Raw genomic sequence first — 22306 nt, 5'->3', positions numbered from 1 at the left:
TCATTCTTTTGGTTTTACGAGGGAGAAAAACCAAAAGCATAATCAGCGTTCTAACTTCCCCTTGCATTAGTCTGGCACAATGACGGAATACTGTAATTTACCACCATTTACCACAAACACACTACAGCATAAGTGCAAAACTTTTAATTAAGGAATCACTGGATTGTGTAATCAAACTGCTCAAGACAAATAACTACTGATCCAAAATGATGTAGTGTTTGGTTAACGTACTGTATATACAATGAGTATACAAAACATTAAGAAACCCTGCTCTTTCCACGACAAACAGACCAGGTGAATCCAGGTGAAAGCTATGATCACTTATTGATGTCACTTGTTAAATCCACTTCAATCAGTGTAGCTGAAGGGGAGACATGTTAACTTTTTAGGGTATAGGGGGCAGTATTTTCGATTTCAGATGAAAAGCGTGCCCAGTGTCATGACGTTGGCCTGTGGGTAAGGTTTAGGACCCCCCCATAAATACCTTTCTCCCTTCCCCTCTCTTTCTGACCCTACTGAAGGACTTGAATAGCCTGTGTTAAATAGAGTCTGGGAACATCAAACAAATGGGGAAAAGGAACCATATTTTGGTAATAAAACCAGTTGGAAATATGCTTGGGAACGTAATGAGTATGGATGTCAGTTCGGTTGTCATCTGAGACATTATGACTGATGACAGGACGACATAAACTGTACCTGAGAAAGTATACACCCTCTAGTTATCAGAGTAACATGGAATTGTTATGCAATTGAAATGTTTGATATTGAAATTGTTTGTTAGGAGATTAAATGTAATTTTAGCTTCCAAATGAGAGAATTGGGTTTTCATAAGGAAAGTGCCCTGCTTGATCAGTGGCCCACCCCTGTGAAGAGACAGGGGTTATAAACGATGAAACACATCCTTCCCCCTCTCCACTATATAAGCCTTTGACGAAAAGATATCCATGGTTCCAGTACGTGAGGTCTGCAGCCTCTACGTTAGAAGGACACACTTCAAGTACAGAACTAAGCCAACCTCGGCGTGAGCTTTGGTGGCGAATGGTATGAACTTTGAGCTTATTCACTACAGAAGTGATACTTCCTAGCCGTTGAGTTAGCTGCGGCCGCTGTAGACGTGGGCTAGGAAAGGACGGACGATGGATCCATTCTAACAAACAGACGAAGATACCACCACGTATCCAATTTACCACCAGAGACATTCTTCCGAGGACAGGAAGATCTGTTGGCCAACCCGGCCAGCATCTACGACCAATCTACCGAAGCGCAGCTCAGAGTAAATATTTATTGCATTTTCCTTTTCCAAATGGGCAGTAATTTAGAATGCATAAGATAATGTATTTACGATAGCATAGCTGCTGTTTCTTTGTTCCTAGGTCTTCCCGCTCTTTCATTCAAGCCCAACCCCCTTTCCTTTGTGTAACCAGCCATCATGTATGACATCATTTGTATTCGGTGTATTTGTAATTCTGTGTGATTAGTTTAGGTATTTAGTAAATAAATAATTAAACCCAATTTTGTATTGCTGATTCAACTTGTTAGCCAGGGTTCGTGAAGATAGCCAAGAATTTACAACTTTCATTATGAGACTGAAAATAAGATAAGGGTTAATAGTGACTGCTTATCGATGTAAAATATTACTAAGTATTTTAAGAGTTTATTCGGAAGATAACGGCTCTATAAACGTTCTTCCGTGGTGCCCCGACTTTCTAGTTAATTACATTTACATGATTAGCTTAATCAGGTAATATTAATTACAGAGAAAGGATTTTATAGGTTAGCATGTCATATCACTTAATCCGGCATAGCCAAAGACACGACACCAGAGTAAACTGCCTAATACTCGGGCCCAGAGTCAAATATTTGCATATTATTAGTAGATTTGGATAGAAAACACTCTGAACCTGTTACTGGGCAGAGAATAGTAGCTCAGTCAATGAGTGGACTGCCTGAGGACAAAGGGCTTGGTGATGTGCGAGCCCGACAGCGCGCCCCTCCTTCTTTTTCTTCTTGAATGAAAACGCTATTGTCCGGTTGGAATATTATCGACGTTTTATGTTAAAAATACCCTAAGGATTGATTGTAAACAAGGTTTGACATGTTTCTACGACCGGTAATGGAAGATTATAACTTTACTACATTTACATTTTAGTCATTTAGCAGACACTCTTATCCAGAGCGACTTACAGTAGTGGATGCATACATTTCATAAAAAAAAATTCTTCCGTATGGGTCCCCCGTGGGAATCGAACCCACAACCTTGGCGGTGCAAACACCGTGCTCTACCAACTGAGCCACACGGGTCCGGTATGGAAATGAAGATCAGCAAAGGTAAGAGAATATTTATAATACTAATTCAGAGTTTTGTTGATGCCAGAACTTGGCGGGAAGCTGTATATCTTGCTTCAATGGCTGAGCTATGTACTCAGAATATTGAACAATGTGCTTTCTCTGTAAAGTTATTTTGAAATCTGACCAAGTGGTTGCGTCAAGGAGTAGTGTATCTATAATTCTTTCAATAACTGTTGTAAACGTTTATGATGAGTATTTTTGTAAATTGACGTGCACATTCACCGAAAGTTTTGGTGGGAATACATTTTCTGAACATCACGCGCCAATATAAAATGCTGTTTTTGGATATAAATATGAACTTTATCGAGCAAAACATACATGAATTGTATAACATGAAGTCCTATGAGTGCCATCTGATGAAGATCATCAAAGGTTAGTGAATATTTTAGCTGTACTTTTGTTTTTTGTGATGCATGTCCTTGCTTGGAAAATGGCTGTGTGGATTTTCTTGTGAAGTTTATGTCCTAACATAATCTAATTTTATGCTTTTGCCGTAAAGCCTTTTTGAAATCGGACAATGTGGTTAGATTAACGAGAGTCTTATCTTTAAAATGGTGTAAAATAGTTGATTGTTTGAGAAAATGAAATTATGAGATTTTTGCTGTTTTGTATTTCGCGCCATGCTATTTCACTGGCTGTTGAATAGTGTGGGACGGTGACGTCCCACACTATTCACTACCTACTCACACTACCTAAGCAATGTTGTGGGTGGTGCGGCAGGTTAACCTGTGACACAGGCTGTGTCCCAAATTGCTGTATATAGTGCACTACTGTTGGGCCCTGGTCCCGAAAGGGAATAGGGTGCCATTTGGGACACAGCCTGCGTCACAGGAATAGGATGCCAGGGTCACAGGGTGCCAGGGCCCATTTGGGATGCAGACACAGTCCTCTGTATATTAACAGAGTCTGCAATGTGTGTGTGTGTGTGTGTGTGTGTGTGTTACCTGTGCGATACGGTGGTGCTGCAGGTTGATGACTCTGGACACAGCCATTTGAATGCTGCCAAACACCGCCACCACCTCCAGGATCTTATCGTCAAAGGATGGCACCGTGAACGTCTGCAGGGAAGAGGACACGTCATTTTTTTTAATACACTGAGTGTGCAAAACATTTGGAACACCTTCCTAATATTTAGTTGCCCTCCTTTTGCCCTCAGATCAGCCTCAATTCGTTGGGTCATGAACTCTACAAGGTGTTGAAAGCGTTCCACACGGATGCTGGCGCATGTTGATTCCAGTGCTTCATACGGTTGTGTCAAGTTGGCTGCATGTTCTTTGGGTGGTGGACCATTCTTGATACACACAGGAAACTGTTAAGCGTGAAAAACCCAGCAGCGTTGCAGTTCTTGACACACTCAAACCGGTGCCCTGGCACCTGCTACCATACCCCGTTCAAAGACAAATATTTTGTCTTGTCCATTCACCCTCTGAATGGCACACATACACAATCCATGACTCATTTGTCTCAAAGCTTAAAAATCCTTCTTTAACCTGTCTCCCCCCTTCACCTACTCTGATTAAATTTGATTTTTCACCTGGATTCACCTGGTTAGTCTATATCATGGAAAGAGCATTTGTTTATTATGTTTTGTACACTCAGTATAAGCCACATATATTGTGAAGAGCTGTGGTCGAGTGGCAACACTTGTCACATATACAGTGCCTTCAGAAAGTATTCACACCGCTTAACCTTTTCCATGTTTTGTTGTGTTACAGCCTGAATTTAATATTGATTAAATTGAGATTTTGTGTCACTGGCCTACACACAATACCCCATATGTCAAAGTGGAACTATGTTTTTAGAAATGTTTACAAATGAATAAAAAATGAAAAGCTGAAATGTCTTGAGTCATAAGTATTCAACCCCTTTGTTATGGTAAGCCAAAATGTACACACAGAGCTAACATTAATAATATACAGTACATGTCAATCTCTCCTGGCTCAAAGTAGAGGAAAGATCGACTTCACCACTACTTGTATTTGTGAGAGGTATTGACATGTTGAATGCACCGAGCTGTCTGCTTAAACTCCTAGCACACAGCTCGGACACCCATACATACCCCACAAGACATGCCACCAGAGGTCTCTCCAAGTCCAGAACAGACTATGGGAGGCGCACAGTACTACATAGAGCCATGACTACATGAAATTCTAATCCACACCAAGTAACTCACGCAGGCAGTGAAATCAGATTTACAAAACAGATTAAAAAAAATACACCTTATAGAACAGTGGGGATTTTGAAGAGATACACACACAGTTGTCAGTTCATAATGGTTTTAAAACTGTATAACTGGCTTAATTTAGCTGGACCCCAGGAAGAGTATCTGCTGCCTTGGCAGCAGCTAATGGGGATCATTCACAACGGCACACATACACAATCCATGTCTCAATTGTCTCAAGGCCTAAAACCCTTCTTTATCCTGTCTCCTCTATTTAACAGTTGACATCAAAGAGGGAGCATAGCTTTCACCTGGATTCACCTGGTCAGTCTATGTCAGGTGTTTCCTAATGTTTTGTACACTAATTGTATATCTCACGTGGTTAGTCACACATGAACACAACAACGCTGACTGGGGTGATTGATGTGACGCGGGTTAGATTTGTGCTGTGGATATTCTGGTTATGTAGAGGGTAGGGGTTATAAATATTATTTATATATATTTTTTACATTTGTATTATTAGTAGTATAAAAACACATGGAATTTACATTGCACTTTTCAAAGACCCAAAGACACTTAAAACATTAAAAACAAAAATGTGGAGGAAACGTGTGAGTTCTGTTACAATGTCGTGTAATCTTTATGACCTTGTATTATTGTGTTATAAAAAAGATCCAGCTGCCTATGGAGTCATATTGTAGTTACGAAACAACAACACAATGAGAGGGTTTTGATGACACTTACATCATCCTCTTTTGTCCCGCCCCAGAAGTTGGTGCCACCTGCATAGCTGGGGATGTTCAGGACAGCTATGCCCTGCAGGCTGGGGGGGGGGATAGGCCTCCCGTCACACTAAACACACACACACACACACACACACACACACACACACATTATAATACTGTGACAGAAAAAAACTTTCTGCATATGCTCTGTTACAAACACCCACAATAACAACACCAGACAATAATCAAAAAGTGTCAATCCCAGATTGCCCTTTAATGTTAGGGTCAGGGTTCGAGTTAAGGGATGACAGTCCAGTCTCTTTAGGGTATGGCACACTGAGGCGCATCACACAGATAAAATAGTATTTGACGTACATCATTGTCTGTTTTCGTCTGTCGAAAGTACAACTCATCCCTGCTTTTTTTCCGGACGAGTTGCATACGTACAAATGTGGATATATTGTCTTTGTTGGACAAGTTTTTTGTTGGACAATTTCAACTAATCTCCGTTGTCATTCATCCAGCAACGGATGACACCCATTGAAAAACCATTGGCTCCACCCGGAATATTCAGACAAAATCTCAATGTGGACGTACCCTTACACTCACTTGGTTATCATTGTTTTCTTACCTCCAGCAGTACCTTCTGCTCTAGGTTCTTGTAGGTGCGATGCAGCAGCTCTTTGGTACCCAGAACCCCGTACCACATCATGTTCTTGGTGCGACTCCTGAACACAGACCGACCCACAGCTTACCACAGTGGCCAAGCACACACACATACTGTATACATAGACCAAAACAACACACAACACAAAGAAATTTACTTTATGTTCAACAAACAAACATTAAGCTCTTTGTGGAGAGCAGCAGCACAGAAATGGAAGACATTGCTATTCTAAAGGACAAAACACACCATGAGGACGAACAGTTTAAAGCAGCAGGTGAAAGCTAACGTCGCGGCCAATCACTGCTTTTAGCCGTAGGTCTTTGATGTGTGTCTGAGGTATAAACAGTTTCTCCAGGACTTGGGGATTTTTTGTGTGATATTTGCAGTAAAAAATGCTTGATTTTGCTGACGCAATACAGACATTTTGCATAGCAATTTGCGAAGATTTTTGTCCAAATTATCCCGAAAATGCACTGACGTGGGACAAATTTACTACAATTCTGCACATTTTGCCTTGGCTAAAGCTATGATCTTATGTTCAAACATGAAAAGAAATTCAAAGTGGGCCCCAACTGGTATGCCCTTCTTGCCCGGTCGGAATTCATTGTTTTTAAAATGTTCAATTCTTACTGACTGTCTAGGTTTTACTTTGGTGATTGTTATTTCCATAATATTTTCTGCATTCTTTCTGTGTAGTTTCAGTCACTTAAGTTTACACTGAAAGCGTTTTTCCAATCCCCAAAATGTATTTCTAAATAGTTTGGTCTGTTTTAAGGACCCAGACTAGACCCCTTGAGACCCAGACCCAAACTATCAAAACCCAGACCCTGTGTACTGAGTCCATGACCAGACCAACACTGTATTTATGTGGCCTCAAGACAAAGACCACGAGATCAAGACTACATCTCTGCTTATCACAAGATCCAGGGCTGGGTCTATCTGGTTTAGTTAGCCTCCATTCCTCAGTTACCTGCACTTCTCGGGATGCTCGTCCCGCTTATTGTTGAAGTCCAGTGATATCTTAGCATCTAGGCCGATCCCAAAGTAGTTGTTCATCACACATTTCTCAGTGTAGCAGTCACTGAAACCAAACACAGTACAAGATCACTCACGACTCTGGAGCAAGAGATAGATGATGATGGGCTTAAAGGGATAGTTCACTTCAAAAGCATGGGGAACGCAGGGACATGGAAAGAGGAAGGCAGAGTTCTTTACCATGCTTTTTAATACATCACGTGCTAGTTCAATCCGTTTCCACTAGCAGTGCTCCAAGCTCTAAAGATGCTGGCCAGTAGATTCTGGACGTTGTTTAATAACCAGCTAACACACCTAAAAATGGTTTGGATGAAATGACAACACCAAAGGTAAGTTGAAAATAAGCTCAAATCTAAAAAGTTAACTAACCCTTTATGGGAAGGAGGAGAGAGACTGAAACGTGGACACTCACAAGGTCTCTGGGTCACAGCTGAAGGAGTCAGCATTGACCAAGAGTCTGCTGATGACCGAACTGCTGGAGAGGGAGCCAGAGATACCAGCCCTGAGACCTGAACAAACACATAAACACACTTAACACATACTGAACACTGACTGGCAATTGAACACAGAGAGAGCACAATTATATCACAGGAATATAAAGTGTAATAGTAAAGAAAATAGTAAAAATGTTGGTTATTTTTCGGTTTTTAAACAACTAATTGTCCAATGTCAGTTAAATTATTTGAATTCCATTTCATTCAGGGTTTTTCTGTGAGCTCAATGCGCTGCAGTTTCTCTAGAGATGAATCAGATCATGCCAAACTGTGCGATGTAATAGGGAGTTGTAGTTTCCAACAGGCCAATGTTGAACATAATTAAAGTTTTCTGCGCTAAACTAACTACAATGACCATAATCCATTGTGTGGCTACTTTTCCGGTCTGTGTTTCTTTCACGCCTGCAACGTAAGGGACAGAAGAATGCGGATCATGAGGGGATACATAGCGAGCATTTTCTTTGCGAGGTAAAGCTATCTGAAAATACATTATCTAAGTAATTGATAGTTGGTATTCAGCAGTCATAAAAGTATGGCTTATTTACTTTGAAGAACTACCAAAATAGTGATTTTGTCAGAAAGCTCTGTAGAAGAGATGATGACTTGGAATGATCATCATCAAATAAAACAAACATAATATACACAACAACTGAAATATTTTATTAAAGTAAAGTTATTATTAAGCGATAATCAGTAATGATCCTGGGACTTTTATTAATTGTTTTATTCTGTGTTTTTACAGCATTTAACCCACATAATGCATAGTGCATTTGTTTTAAAAAAAGTATTGAAACCGTAACAGAACCGACCTCAAAAACACTACGGTGTAGACAAGTGTCCAAGGGGTCGATTTGGGATTGGGGAACTGAGGGCCCTTGGTACAGAGCTGAGGGCCCTTGGTACAGAGCTGGTGAGAACTTGTGCCCTTACTTGGGTAGAGGATCTTGGTGTTGAGCATTGGCATGCTCTCTCGACTTCCTGTCTGGGCAGGAAGTGACGCAGAGCTGCCCAGTGACAGGCTTCCTTTGTTGATGAGCTTTTCACAAGGCGTCTTGGACACTACGGGATCAAACAGAGACACAGAAAGACATGAGACACTGGGGTGCTGATTAAAGGCCCACTCCTTAATTTAAAAAAACAACACACATTTAGAAGAGATAATCTTCAAGAATAAATGGGCACGCATCATTAATTAAAATGATCAATTTCGTCTGGGCCGTGTTCATTAGGGCATGCAACGAAAGACACTTTAAAAAGGTAGGCCTTCCCTGGTTCGGTCTTGTTTTCTTACATTTGGTATCAAATGAACACGACCCAGGTTAGGAGACTCAGGGTTCAATGACTGACCTCTGCGGACTGGATGGCTCCTGGTGCTGTTACAGGCGTTCCCACTGTAGGACGACTGCAAAAACAGCTTGACTTGCTCTTCCTCCTCCTCCTCCGCTGCCCCCAGAGCAAACACCTCCTGAGTCTGGGCATTCTGCTCGTCCACCGCTGATAGAAGAATGGAGAAGAAAACTGTTCAGCAACAAGAGTAGGTACAGTTACTTCGGGATGTATTCAGACCCCTTTACTTTTTTCACATATTGTTACGTTTCAGCCTTATTCTAAAATGGATTAAAAAAAATAAAAAATCCTCAGCAATCTACACACAATACCCCATAATGACAAAGCAAAAGCAGGTTGTTATAACAAAACTTATTTAAAAATGAAATACCATATTTACACAAGTTTTCAAAAGTCAAGGGGTCTAAATACTTTCCGAAGGCACTGTTTTTCTTTTTTTAATTTAACTAGGCAAGTCAGTTAAGAACCAATTCTTATTCTTATTTGGATGAGTGTAGATAGCAACTATATTATCTCAGGGTTGGCGTACGTCTATTCCATTTCACTTCACTCAATTCAGGAAGTAAACTGAAATTCCTATTCCAATAACTATAATACGGGTGACAAGTCTGATCTGAGTCATTGCTACAGGGAGTCCTGCTCTACTGTTGCAATGTTCATGGCTTTGATGTTTTTGGCTGCCCTCTGTCTTTATGTAACATGTGAAACCTCAAGTATGCCAAGTAGGTCAGTGTAGCCTACTATGTTTAAATGTTTGTTTATTTTTTAACCACATCAGACAAAAAGTTCGCTTACAGGAAAAATAACCTTGTTGTAATTTTCAGAAGCCACTCCTCAGTAAAAATGAAAATTGCAATTGGCTCAGAACAGGGCAGCACGGCTGGCCCTTGGATGTACACAGAAAGCAAACATTAATAATATGCATGTCAATCTCTACTTCATCACTACTTGTATTTGTGAGAGGTATTGACATGTAGAAAGCACAGAGCTGTCTGCTTAAAGTACTAGCACACAACTCAGACACCTATGCATACCCCACAAGACATGCCACAAGAGGTCTCCTCACAATCCCCAAGTCCAGAACAGACTATGGGAGGCGCACAGTACTACATAGAGCCATGACTACATGAAACTCTATTCTACGTCAGGTAACTGATGCAAGCAGTAAAATTATATTTAAAAAACAGATAAAAATACATATTATGGAACAGCGGGGACTGAAGAGACACAAACATAGGCACAGACACATACATAGACACACATGATAACATATGCACTATACACACACGTACACATGGATTTTGTGTTGTAGATATGTGGTAGTGGAGTATGGACCTGAGGGCACATACTTAGTGTGTTGTGAATTCTGTAATGAATGTATTGTAATGTTTTAAAAATTGTATAACTGCTTTAATTTTGCTGGACCCCAGGAAGAGTAGATGCTGCGAAGGCAGCAGCTAATGGGAATCCATAATAAATACAAATACAAAAAGGTACATGAAAGCCCACTTGGAGTTTGCCTAAAGCCACCTAAAGAACTCTCAGATCCTGAGAAACAAGATTCTCTGGTCTGATGAAACCAAGACCGAACTCTTCGGCCAGAATGCAAAGCGTCACGTCTGGAGGAAACCTGACACCATCCCTACGGTGAAGCATGGTGGTGGCAGCATCATGTGGTGGGGATGTTTTTCAGCCGCAGGGACTGGGAGACTAGTCAGGATCGAGGGAAAGATAAACGGAGCAAAGTACAGAGAGATCCTTGATGAAAACCTGCTCCAGAGCGCTCAGGACCTCAGACTGGGGCGAAGGTTGACAATCCAACAGGACAACGACACTAAGCACACAGCCAAGACAACACAGGTGTGGCTTCGGGACAAGTCTCTGAATGTCCTTGAGTGGCCCAGCCAGAGCCCAAACTTATACCCGATCGAACATCTCTGGAGAGACCTGAAAATAGCTGTGCAGCAACGCTCCCCATCCAACCTGACAGAGCTTGAGAGGATCTGCAGAGCAGAATGGGAGAAACTCCCCAAATACTGGTGTGCCAAGCTTGTAGTGTCATACTCAAGAAAACTCAAGGCTGTAATCACTGCCAAAAGGTGCTTCAACAAAGTACTGAGTAAAGGTTCTGAATTATTATGTAAATATGATCGTTTTAAAATTTTTATTTTAATACAAACGTTTCTAAAAACCTGTTGTTGCTTTGTCAATATGGTGTATTGTGTATAGATTGATGAGGAAAAAAACGATACATTTTAGAATAAGGCTGTAACATAACAAAATGTGGAAAAAGTTAAGGGGTCTGGATACTTCCTGAATGCACTATATAGTGCAATATAAATATTAGGGCTGACCCCATTTAGTAAACTGGTGGATTGTTTGGTCGATAGGCTGTTGGTAGACCGAGAAGTTTTTAGTCCAGCAGTTGCAAAAAAAGTACATTTTATGCCACATCTTGATTGATGCCCGTCTCAGTGGACTAATCAATTGCTGAGGCCACGGGGATGGCACACCAGTATCACCAGTGGTACATTTACCGTTAATTCCCATAATTTCTAATCTACAATGTTTGTTTGGTTACCATCATTTCTATTAATGCATTCAATGTATTATTATTACAGTATTTTACTGTTGTCATTGTCGGAGGGACACGTTGTTTACAGAGCGCACAACCTATGCTACACTCGTGAGAAACAAGTTTGGTTTATTTCATTTCATTTAAGAGTTGTTAATTTATTAATTGTGTTTTTTGTTTCTGATTGATTATTGTCCCTTGCGCAAATACTGTAAATAGCCCACAACTGTATCAGTCTGGAGCTCAGGGTGTGGGAAACTCTGAGGGTCCAGGATATATACAATGTTGCAAGTTTGTTAGTACAAACGTTCTGGTTGGACCAAGTTGATCATTACAAGTTCTTTGCAGACAGGCCATGCGTAGCCAATACGATTTATTTTTATCAGGATATTTTCTACCTGCAGGCTTTGTTTTGTTTTATTTGTTGGCTTTATGTAGGCAATTTTTTACATAGTTGGCAATGGCAATATAAGTTACTTTAAGATTTGAATAATTATCATTTAGATATCATTTTTATTAACCACTTGACGATATTGCCACTCCTATTTGCCATATCTTCAATTTAAGCCTACTAGAAAGTGTGTACCTACCCTCAGTCCTGGAGGGAAGCAAAAGTCAAGAATAGTAAAGCCCCCTTTACTGGCTCAAATAGCCGACCAATCAGCCTGTCACCAACCCTTAGTAAACTTTGGGGAAAAATGGTGTTTGACCAGATACAATGCTATTTTACAGTAAACAAATTGGCAACAGACTTTCAGCACGCTTATAGGGAAGGACATTCAACAAGCACAGCACTTACACAAATGACTGACAATTGGCTGAGAGAAATTGATGATAAAAAGGTTGTGGGGGCTGTTTTGTTAGACTTCAGTGCGGCTTTTGAAATGATCAATCATAGTCTGCTACTGGAAAAACGTATGTGTTGTTATGGCTTTATACCCCCTGCTATATTGTGTATCTATGTATGCAGATGACTATACACTTCAGCTACTACAGCGACTAAAATGACAGCAACACTTCAAGAGCTGCAGTTAGTTTGAGAATGGGTGACAAGGAATAAGTTAGTTAAATATTTCAGAAACTAAAAGCATTGTATTTGGGACAAACCATTCACTAAACCCTAAACCTCAACTACATCTTGTAATGAATAATGTTGAAATTGAGCAAGTTGAGGTGACTAAAATGCTTGGAGTAACCCTGGATTGTAAAATGTCATGGTCAAAACATGTTGATACAACAGTAGCTAAAATGGGGATTAGTCTGTCAATCTCTCATGGCTCAAAGTGGAGTAGAGATTTACTTTATCACTACTTGTTTTTGTGAGAAGTTGAATGCACCGAGCTGTCTGTTATAACTACTAGCACACAGCTCAGACACCCATGCATACCCCACAAGACATGTCACCAGAGGTCTCTTCACAGTCTCCAAGTCCAGAACAGACTATGGGAGGTGCACAGTACTACATAGAGCCATGACTACATGGAATTCTATTCCACATCAGCTAACTGATGCACGCAGTAGAATCAGATAAAAAAAATACATAAAAATACACCTTATAGAACAGCGGGGACTGTGAAGAGACACAGACACACGTATACGCACACAAATGCTAGCACACACATTTTACACAATCGTACATTGTAATACTGTTGTATGGTGGTATTATACATTTTGTATTGTAGTTACAGTATATAGTGGTGTAATAATGTTATATAATGTACTTTTTAATCTTTTGTTTAATGTAAGTAACTTAATGTGTTTGGCCCCCAGGAAAAGTAGCTGCTGCCTTGGATCTCTAATTAATACAAATACAATGATTTGGAGTTACAAAGACTTTGTAAAATAAATGTAACTGTTTCACGAAAATGTGCATTTGAAAATTATAACTGGCACGCAGATTGGTAGAAATGGTAAGATAAATTGGCACTCTAAATGGAAAAGGTTGGCGACCCGGTGTAGCATATTACCGGCAACTGCGGCAGCATAATGGCATTGTAGAATAATAGTGAAGACATCAAAACTATGAAATAACACAAATGGAATAATCTAGTAAGCAAAAAAAGTGTAAAACAAATCAAAATATATTTTAGATTGTTCAAAGTAGCCACCCTTTGCCTTGATGACAGCTTTGCACGCTCTTGGCATTCTCTCAACCAGCTTCATGAGGAATGCTTTTCCAACAATCTTGAAGGAGTTCCCACATATGCTGCTTTTCCTTCATGCTGCGGTCCAACTCATCCCAAACCATCTCAATTGGGTTGAGGTCAGGTGATTGTGGAGGCCAGGTCATCTGATGCAGCACTCCATCACTCTCCTTCTTGGCCAAATAGCCCTTACACAGCCTGGAGATGTGTTTTGGGTCATTTTTCCACTAAGCACAAACCAGATGGGATGGCGTATCACACCACCTCCTCCATGCGTCACGGTGGGAACCACACAAGCAGAGATCATCCACTCTGCGTCTCACAAAGACACAGTGGTTGGAAACAAAAATCTCACATTTGGACTCATCAGACCAAAGGACAGATTGACACCGGTCTAATGTCCATTGCTCGTGTTTCTTGGCCCAACCAAGTCTCTTCTTCTTATTGGTGTCCTTTAGTAGTGGTTTCTTTGCAGCAATTCGACCATGAAGGCCTGATTCACACAGTCTCCTCTGAACAGTTGATGTTGAGATGTGTCTGTTACTTGAACTCTGTGAAGAATTTATTTGGGCTACAATCTGAGGTGCAGTTAATTCTAATTAACTTATCCTCTACAGCAGAGGTAACTATGGGTCTTCCTTTCCTGTGGCAGTCCTCATGAGAGCCAGTTTCATAGCACTTGATGGTTTTTGCGACCGCAACTGAAGAAACTTTCAAAGTTCTTGAAAGTTTTCCATATTGACTGACCTTCATGTCTTAAAGTAATGATGGGCTGTCAATTCTCTTTGCTAATTTCAGCTGTTCTTGCCATAATATGGACTTGGTCTTTTACCAAATAGGGCTGTCTTCTGTATACCACCCCTACCTTGTCACAACACAACTGATTGTCTCAAACGCATTAAGAAGGAAAGAAATTCCACAAATTAACAAGGCACACCTGTTAATTGAAATGCAGTCCAGGTGACTACCTCATGAAGCTGGTTGAGAGAATGCCTAGAGTGTGCAAAGCAGTCATCAAGGCAAAGGGTGGCTACTTTAAACAATCTCAAACACAAAATATATTTGGTTACTACATGATTCCATATGTGTTATTTTCATAATAAAAATCAAGAAAAACCCTGGAATGAGTAGGTGTGTCCAAACTTTTGACAGGTACTGTATACATAAATGACATGTAACTGCCATTGTACTCGAATTCAGCTAAAACTATCATGATGTGTATGACTGAAAATTATGTAATTGACAAGTACCTCAGAGTCGTCGCTGCAATCCTCTGTCACCGTGGAGCTGGAATGTTTCCGCGGGAACTTGGTCTCGTACACCATAATACTCCACCTGGGCAAAGAATTTAAACAATGGATAGTTTAGGGGTTGGAAGTTTTTTCACCCTGACCTGACCAGGAGAAACTCCTGGACTAATGATAGCTGGTTTAAAGCTACAATATGTAACTTTTTTGGACGAAATTCACATACAAATCTCAGTTATAGATCTGTCACTCTCATTGAAAGCAAGTCTAAGAAGCAGTAGATCTGTTATATGTGCTCTATATTCTATGTTTCCCGTTCTTAAGTTAAGTTTTTGCGTCTTTTACTTTCGGTTTTGTATACCAGCTTCAAACCGCTTAAAATACAATATTTTTGGTTATGGAAAAGATATTTCACAGCGGTTTAGATGGTACAACGATTCTCTACACAATGATGGATTGTTTTGTCACAAACTGAAATCAGGCCAAATGTTAGAATTTTAACAACCAGGAAATGGCGGAGCGATTTCTGCATATGGTTCTTTTATTTATAAAAAAAGCTATGAATTTTTCTCCCCCATTTCGTGATATCCAATTATGATCTTGTCTAATCACTGCAACTCCCCAACGGGCTCGGGAGAGGCGAAGGTCAGTCATGCATCCTCCAAAACATGACCCAACAAACCACAGTTCTTAACACCCGCCCACTTAACCCAGCCACACCGAAGTGTCGGCACCACCAAAGTCAGCCTCCAGGCCTGCCACAAGGAGTCGCTAGAGTGTGATGAGTCAAGTAAAGCACCCCCAGGCCAAACCTGACGCTGGGCCAATTGTGCACCGCCCTATGGGACTCATGGTCATGGCCAGTTGTGACACAGGTTCGGATCAAACCCAAGTCTGTAGTGACGCCTCAAGGCATCACTAGTGACACCTAGACCACTTCGCCACTCGGGAGGCCATTAATGGTATTTTTTTTATATTTTACCTTTCTTTAACTAGGCAATTCAGTTAAGAACAAATTCCTATTTTCAATGACGGCCTAGGAACAGTGGGTTAACTGCCTTGTTCAGGGGCAGAACGACAGATTTTTACCTTGTCAGCTCAGGGATTTGATCTTTCAACCTTTTGGTTACTAGTCCAACACTCTAACCACTGGCTACCTTCTCTCTCTCTCTCTCTCTCTCTCTCTCTCTCTCTCTCTCTCTCTCTCTCTCTCTCTCTCTCTCTCTCTCCTCTCTCTCTCTCTCTCTCTCTCTCTCTCTCTCTCTCTCTCTCTCTCTCTCTCTCCTCTCTCTCTCTCTCTCTCTCTCTCTCTCTCTCTCTCTCTCTCTCTCTTCTCTCTCTCTCTCTCTCTCTCTCTCTCTCTCTCTCACTCTCTCTCTCTCAAGCATGTTGGTGAATATTTCCCTCACCCCCAGTTCTCCTCCCTCCCTAAGTCTCTCTTTCTGTCGAGCATCTTGGTGCTGGTCCTCTACAGCGCCTCCCTCCCTCCCTCTCCTACCTGTCAAGCATCTTGGTGCTGGCCCTCTCAAGCTTCTCCAGTATTTGAGGCAGCTGTGCGTCGTCGTCGCAGGCCGAGCCCTGCCCAGGACGCGGCCAAGGTCATTTCCTGTTCCCAGGGGCAGAACACCCAGCTGGCACTGCAAAACAAGTGTTATCCTGTTTCAACTGACCCTCGTTACATTTAGCCCCATTCTCCTCCATTTAATCCTAATTCAGAAAACATGAGCACAGTTTACATGTATAAAATCTTTCATTAGTACCTCCTACCATTTTGTTTTTGTCATAGAAATGCGTATTGATGGTTATAGTAAGTATTTGTTTGAGCCATTATCCATTGAATGGTGAAATGATCTACTCATTCATTAACAAATGATACTGTTTTGATGGTTTCAGCTTGTTCTGTCACATGTATTATATGCTCTAGGATGTTGCAAAAGTCATCTTCTAGTTAAACGACAAATGATACTGTTTTGAAGAGTTATTTTATGACAGGTATTCCAAGTTGATGTGTTAGTGCATTTTGAAAGAGAAATGTGCTGTTTTGGCAAACGCACTTCAGTTTAGTGGGCTGTGGTAACTGTTTTGCAAGAGTGAACCCTGTTTTGAGAAAAGTGTTCATGCAATCGAGAAAAACGAATACATGTAACACACAGTCTGGTAAGCCAGGACTGTGTGTACTTTACGACCAGCAGAGGACAGTGTCTGTCTGTTTATCTGTCAATCTAACAACTAATAGAGGCAGGCAGTGTGACAAAACGGTATCTTTGTTACTAGGTTGTTGAAAGTGGGACAAGGGAAACATGAGAGTCGCTGGCTGGCACAGTAGCTAGAGCTGCCTGCTATGCTCAGGACTTGCATAGGGATGATGGGAGAGTAGCCAAAGCTCTTTCTCAATTTGTCTTTCCCCGAGTTCTCTCCTCGCCTCCTTCCCAAAACCCATGTCCAAGAACAAGAGTAATCAAGGAAACACTAATTGAGAAAGAGCCCAAGAGTCAGTGGGTGTAGCCCAACTGATGGAAGCTTATTTTCAGGTCAGTGCAGATGGGTGGGGTGGGTTAAACTTGCTTGTTTGTGGAGCGTCAGAGTGTCGATCTCAGAGAGGACCCAGCCCACGCTGCCGTCACCCCCACACACTAGGATCCGGAACGTGTCAAACTTCTGGAAGAGACGCAAACTAGGAAAGACACAGAAGAGAGAGCCCTCTAAGACAAGCAGCTATACACACAGTGCCGTCAGAAACAAACACAGCCATGTCAGATGTGTGCACGTACGCACGCACACAGGGCAGACTTACCCGAGATGCGGCCCCCCGTTCATGAGGTCAAAGACTTGGGCGGGGTTGAGCAGCTGTTTAAAGCGGCGCAGAAACTTGATGCCCTGGTTGTCGCCGCTCTTACTGTTGACGAACACCAGGAGAGGGCTGGTGCAGGAGGGCGGGCAGGTGGCCTTCCAGAACCCTGAGGACCAATGACAGGCAGATGAGGAACAATGAGTACCAATGACAGGCAGATGAGGAACAATGAGTACCAATGACAGGCAGATGAGGACCAATGAAAAACAATAACAGCGAGATGAGGACCAATGACAGGCAGATGAGAACCAATGACCGGCAGATAAGGACTAATGACAGGATGGACCCCTGTTGCCAGGAGGGTAAACAAGGTCCAGAGTCAGGAGCTTAAACCGCTATACCAGACTACGGCACACACCTGAACTTCCATGGTCGGTTTCCCAGACACAGATTAATGGATATTCTCCATTGAGCATGCTTTTTAGTCCAGGACTAGGATTAATCTGTGTCTGGGAAACCAGACCCTAACATCTAATAAGAAAGAGCTTATTTAAAAATATTGCTATGTTAACTTTCCCAAAATGTCAATTTTTTTTTACAATTCTGAATATCGTGCTTATTCCATTATGATTCCGGGAGTCTTCCAACCGGGATTTCTGGAAAACCTGGGAATTTTGCAAGCCTAGGCCTAATGAACACTACCCTGACCGGTCACGCAGACAACCCTATCTGTCCTGTTCATCTACAAACACAGGTGTTAAGTGAAGTTGCCCCTGATCTTAGGTCAGTTTAGTATTTTCCCCAATAATGGTTAAGGTTAGATCTGTACCTAGGGGAAACTTGCCCCCGGAGAGGAAGTGAGGAGCATAACTGACCGTCGGAGTCGATGCTGTTGAGGGCTGTGGGGGGGAAGACCGACACCTTACACTGCCCCAAGGGACACTTAGTGGACAGCTGCTCCTTACACACCGTGTGCACCTGGACATCAACATGCACGCACGTACACTTTATTTTTAGGCACACTACACAGAGCATTACGACAAGTATGTACAGTCAACAACCTGATCAGTTCAATGGCCTTGTGACTGTAGTGAAAGTGTCATGAATCAGTGTATGCAGAAAACAAAAATACATTAATACTGTATTGTTGCTGCTGAAAAGTATAGTAATGTAGTTTGCACTTATCCCTCAAACAGATACCTAAAGAAGCACCACCCAAATACGCTTGCAAGCACAGACTCACCATGGCCTTGCACTCACCATGGCCTTGCAGCGCCAATCCTGCAGTCGGAGCACACTGCCACACGTCTTGTCACACACTGTACACTTAGCACTGACCGGCAGGTTGCCCTCCAGCCACTGGTGAGGCATAGAGATCTACAGTGAAGGAGAAGTCACTGTTATTATTTCAGTAATGATTTATTTCTGTCATCATTGACTTAATATGTTTCTATATGTTTGCTTTGCAAAAACTGTGGTTACACTTTTCATGTCAATAAAGCCTTTAGAATTTAATTGAGAGACGGAGAGTGAGAAAGAGGTTGGGAGAGAAAGAGGGAGAGGGCAACCATCCTTTGCCAATAGACAACAAATTGCACTAAAGGGAATATACACTGAACAAAAACATAAATGCAACATGCAACAATTTCAAAGATTATACTGAGTTAAAGTTCATATAAGGAAATCAGTCAATTGAAAAATTAATTAGGCCCTAATCTATTGATTTCACATGACTGGGAATACAGATGTGCATCTGTTGGTCACAGACCTTAAAAAAAGGTAGAGTTCTGAATCAGAAAACCAGTCAGTATCTGGTGTGACCACCATTTGCTTCATGCAGTGCAACACATCTCCTTTTCATAGAGTTGACCAGGCTGTTGATTGTGGCCTGTGGAATGTTGTCCCTCTCCTCTTAAAATGGCTGTGTGAAATTGCTGGATATTGGCGGGAACTGGAACACGCTGTCGTACACGTCGATCCAGAGCATTCAAAACAGGCTCAATGGGCGACATATCGGATGAGTATGCAGGCAAATGGAAGAACTGGGAAATGTTCAGCTTCCAGGAATTGTGTACAGATCCTAACGACATGGGGCCGTGCATTATCATGCTGAAGCATGAGGTGATGGACATACTGACAAACTCTCTAAAGCGAACTTTAAGAGAAATACGCTTTTTGTGCGTATGGACAATTTCTGGGATCTTTTATTTCAGCTCATGAAACATGGGACTAACACTTTACATGTTGCGTTTATATTTTTGTTCAGTGTAGGAATAGTGGGCAGTAGGCAGTGGGCAAGGGCGCTATAGGCTACAACTTGTAATCAACAATTTGTTGAATACATTGATTATAAGGCTGAAGTGAGTCTATATAGCCTTTACGTACATGCATTTCTTGATACACGGTCCATATAGGATATTCTGCTTTTTTTTTTACATTGCATGTTTTTTCTTTTTAATATTGTATGATATATTTGATGTATGCTTTTGCATAGTGTACAATGATGTTTAATAAACTGGCTACACTGCGCTCCTCTCTAGCAGGGGTACAGGGGACCTCTCTGAACAGTATCCCCATTTTTGAGGAGCCCTCACACAGCTCCAGGGTGAAGTTTCCCCTGGGTACAGATCTAGGATCAGCTTCCCCTCCCCCAATTCTAACCTTAACCATAAGTGTGGAAAATGCAAAACCAGCCCAAGATCAGCACTCACCCCATCCTCATATTCGATGATGTCCTTCCCAATGGATGCCAGAGTAGTCCACTTGCAGTTGTTGGTGGCACGGACAGCACAGCGTTTATGGGCCTTGAACTTACACACTGTGGGAAGGAGAAATGCATCAGATTGACACACACACATATTCATACTGTTGCATGCAATGACTACATCAAGCTTGTGAATCTACAAATTTGTTGGATGCATTTGCGGTTTTGTTTTGGTTGTGTTTCAGATTATTTTGTGCCCAATATAAATGAATGGTAAATAATGTATTGTGTCCTTTTGGAGACACTTATTGTAAATAAGAATAGAGTAAGTTTGTAAACACTTTACATTAATGTAGACGCTACCATGATTATGGATCATCCTGAATAAATCGTGAATAATAATGACCCCCACGACATCCTAACCTCACCATTACAACAACAGGGGAGGATAGCATTTTTGGGGGGGGTATGATATTTGTGCGTCTAACTTTCTCACTCTTGGTCCCCTGAAATGGGGGGATTATGTACAAAAATTGCTGTAATTTATAAACGATTCACCCGATATGGATGAAAATACCCTCAAATTAAAGCTGACAGTCTGCATGCACTTTAACTTCATAGTCATTGCATCATTTCCTATCCAAAGTGCTGGACTACAGAGCCAAAACCACAAATAAATGTCACTGTCCCAATACTTTTGGAGTACACTGTATGGCTCTACTTTTATTTGTGGGAATACTTGGAAACAGATTTCCTAAATGATCCTGGTGATTTTACAGTCTTTTTGACCAAAAACTTCAATCTTAAAAGAAATAAGAAAACATAGAGAGTAGCTGGCTTTGGAAGTCTTCAAGGTTCTAAAAAGTTGGACCCCTTCCGAAATGGACCTGGGGCTTTCCCACCCGATATACATAATCATGTTTTTTAACTAGAGACCTGTTGCGAATGGACCCGAGGACAACTAGAACCGTTCCATATAGACCTGGTCGGATCCAGACCCGGTTTGATCCAAGTGAGGAAGCAGCAGAAAAGTCATTTTTTAAGCTACTTTATTAACTGGAGCTGATAAAGTGCGAGAGGAGGGAGAGAGGTCGAGGTGCTGCTCTAGCAGGCGGGGAAGGGGACGTTCTGTGACCGAGTGAAATGGGAGGGAGAGACGAGAGGCAGCAACCAACCAACCAAGCCGACGCGCACTATTGTAGACTATTATCAAATATGATTACGCATTACCCGTCTTGACTGCATCAAACCGGGAGAAGCTAGTCAAGCTAGCTAACATTAGCTAGCTAGGCTAATTGAGGCTGCAAGTGCATGCGCTTTCTCATCCTTCAGTTACAAATAAGAACAAATCAAATATATTTGACTCCATTCAAACATTAAGTAGCAGCCTACCTGTTGGCTCTTGGTCATTGTAGCATACCCTTCTGCTTTAAATTTGAATTATGTCATTTTAATTCCATCTTCCATTGATTAGATATTTCCTAATTTTTGCACACACACTGAGGCTCTATGACTGGCGTTAGACACTGGACAACTTTGTTGCAACTCTAGTAGAAGGTAACTAACTATCTCATTGCGTTTTGTGTAACACCCCCCAGCAAATAACGTTAGCAAGCAACTCAGCTGCAACTAGAATTGCAACACAGTTTCTCCGTGTACCCCTGTTATTAGGTAATTACTGTAGCTAACGTCCACCTCAGATAGACAAACACTGTAATACATTTTGTTGACAGATTTGTTTTTGGAATGTTTTGTTAGCTCCACTTCATTTAGCTAGACTGAAGTTGACATAGCTAATGTTTGCTGAGAAATAAATGACCCTGTATTTGCTGTCTGTGTGTGTTGACAAAGCATACAAGACAGGTAGCTTGTCAATGCCAACTGATATATTTGGGTTCAGTTGTCTTAACGAAAAGTTTGTTTGTTTTCAGGATGATGTCTTCATCCCTGAAAAGGTTTTCATCCTGGAGGAGACTGTGCAGGAGGCAGACGTACATGTTATTTCTAAGGCTGTTGTTTATTTCAAGACACAATCTGTCATCCCTGAGGCCATTGTGGATATAAAAT

General features: G+C 41.5%; 1 pseudogene; it reads right to left on the bottom strand.

The window, feature by feature from the left end:
• The window catches only part of LOC106580632 (diacylglycerol kinase delta-like), a 33693-nt pseudogene extending 13168 nt beyond the window's left edge, over positions 1–20525 (bottom strand).
• Between the last annotated feature and the right edge of the window lie 1781 nt (positions 20526–22306).

Source organism: Salmo salar, chromosome 20, assembly GCF_965601325.2.
Source record: "Salmo salar chromosome 20, fSalSal1, whole genome shotgun sequence".
Taxonomy (NCBI): domain Eukaryota; kingdom Metazoa; phylum Chordata; class Actinopteri; order Salmoniformes; family Salmonidae; genus Salmo; species Salmo salar.
The sequence above is the reverse complement of the archived record's forward strand: the minus strand, read 5'-3'. Positions and strand labels throughout refer to the sequence as shown.